Consider the following 2,500-nt stretch of genomic DNA (forward strand, 5'->3'; position numbering starts at 1 on the left):
CTCTGAACACCAGGAACTTTCCTCACCGACCCTGAATACCAGGAACTTTCCTCACCAACCCTGAATACCAGGAACTTTCCTCACCGACTCTGAATACCAGGAACTTTCCTCACCGACTCTGAACACCAGGAACTTTCCTCACTGACTCTGAACACCAGGAACTTTCCTCACCGACTCTGAACACCAGGAACTTTCCTCACTGACTCTGAACACCAGGAACTTTCCTCACTGACTCTGAATACCAGGAACTTTCCTCACCGACTCTGAACACCAGGAACTTTCCTCACTGACTCTGAATACCAGGAACTTTCCTCACTGATTCTGAACACCAGGAACTTTCCTCACCGACCCTGAATACCAGGAACTTTCCTCACTGACTCTGAATACCAGGAACTTTCCTCACCGACTCTGAATACCAGGAACTTTCCTCACCGACTCTGAACACCAGGAACTTTCCTCACTGACTCTGAATACCAGGAACTTTCCTCACCGACTCTGAACACCAGGAACTTTCCTCACCGACTCTGAATACCAGGAACTTTCCTCACCGACTCTGAACACCAGGAACTTTCCTCACTGACTCTGAACACCAGGAACTTTCCTCACCGACTCTGAACACCAGGAACTTTTCTCATGACTCTGAACACCAGGAACTTTCCTCACTGACTCTGAACACCAGGAACTTTCCTCACTGACTCTGAATACCAGGAACTTTCCTCACTGATTCTGAATACCAGGAACTTTCCTCACTGACTCTGAATACCAGGAACTTTCCTCACCGACTCTGAATACCAGGAACTTTCCTCACCGACTCTGAACACCAGGAACTTTCCTCACCGACTCTGAACACCAGGAACTTTCCTCACCGACTCTGAACACCAGGAACTTTCCTCACCGACTCTGAACACCAGGAACTTTCCTCACCGACTCTGAACACCAGGAACTTTCCTCACTGACTCTAAATACCAGGAACTTTCCTCACTTACTCTGAACACCAGGAACTTTCCTCACTGACTCTGAATACCAGGAACTTTCCTCACCGACTCTGAACACCAGGAACTTTCCTCACCGACCCTGAATACCAGGAACTTTCCTCACCAACCCTGAATACCAGGAACTTTCCTCACCGACTCTGAATACCAGGAACTTTCCTCACCGACTCTGAACACCAGGAACTTTCCTCACTGACTCTGAACACCAGGAACTTTCCTCACCGACTCTGAACACCAGGAACTTTCCTCACCGACTCTGAACACCAGGAACTTTCCTCACCGACTCTAAATACCAGGAACTTTCCTCACTTACTCTGAACACCAGGAACTTTCCTCACCGACTCTGAATACCAGGAACTTTCCTCACCGACTCTGAACACCAGGAACTTTCCTCACCGACCCTGAATACCAGGAACTTTCCTCACCGACCCTGAATACCAGGAACTTTCCTCACCGACTCTGAATACCAGGAACTTTCCTCACCGACTCTGAACACCAGGAACTTTCCTCACTGACTCTGAATACCAGGAACTTTCCTCACCGACTCTGAACACCAGGAACTTTCCTCATGACTCTGAATACCAGGAACTTTCCTCACCGACTCTGAACACCAGGAACTTTCCTCACTGACTCTGAACACCAGGAACTTTCCTCACCGACTCTGAACACCAGGAACTTTCCTCACTGACTCTGAACACCAGGAACTTTCCTCACTGACTCTGAATACCAGGAACTTTCCTCACCGACTCTGAACACCAGGAACTTTCCTCACTGACTCTGAATACCAGGAACTTTCCTCACCGACTCTGAACACCAGGAACTTTTCTCATGACTCTGAACACCAGGAACTTTCCTCACTGACTCTGAACACCAGGAACTTTCCTCACCGACTCTGAACACCAGGAACTTTCCTCACCGACTCTGAATACCAGGACCTTTCCTCACCGACTCTCAATACCAGGAACTTTCCTCACCGACTCTCAATACCAGGAACTTTCCTCACCGACTCTGAACACCAGGAACTTTCCTCACCGACTCTGAACACCAGGAACTTTCCTCACCGACTCTGAACACCAGGAACTTTCCTCACCGACTCTAAATACCAGGAACTTTCCTCACTTACTCTGAACACCAGGAACTTTCCTCACTGACTCTGAACACCAGGAACTTTCCTCACCGACTCTGAACACCAGGAACTTTTCTCATGACTCTGAACACCAGGAACTTTCCTCACTGACTCTGAACACCAGGAACTTTCCTCACTGACTCTGAACACCAGGAACTTTCCTCACCGACTCTGAATACCAGGACCTTTCCTCACCGACTCTGAACACCAGGAACTTTCCTCATGACTCTGAATACCAGGAACTTTCCTCACCGACTCTGAACACCAGGAACTTTCCTCACTGACTCTGAACACCAGGAACTTTCCTCACCGACTCTGAACACCAGGAACTTTCCTCACTGACTCTGAACACCAGGAACTTTCCTCACTGACTCTGAACACC

The 2,500-nt window shown here is 48.7% G+C and overlaps 1 protein-coding gene across 5 annotated transcripts in view; it reads right to left on the reverse strand.

Moving 5' to 3' along the window:
* Positions 1 to 2,500, reverse strand: part of cntln (centlein, centrosomal protein) — a 108,213-nt gene that overhangs the window by 21,678 nt on the left and 84,035 nt on the right. The gene's annotated exons all lie outside the window — the stretch shown is intronic.

The sequence above is a fragment of the Pangasianodon hypophthalmus genome, chromosome 3 (assembly GCF_027358585.1).
Source record: "Pangasianodon hypophthalmus isolate fPanHyp1 chromosome 3, fPanHyp1.pri, whole genome shotgun sequence".
Lineage (NCBI taxonomy): Eukaryota > Metazoa > Chordata > Actinopteri > Siluriformes > Pangasiidae > Pangasianodon > Pangasianodon hypophthalmus.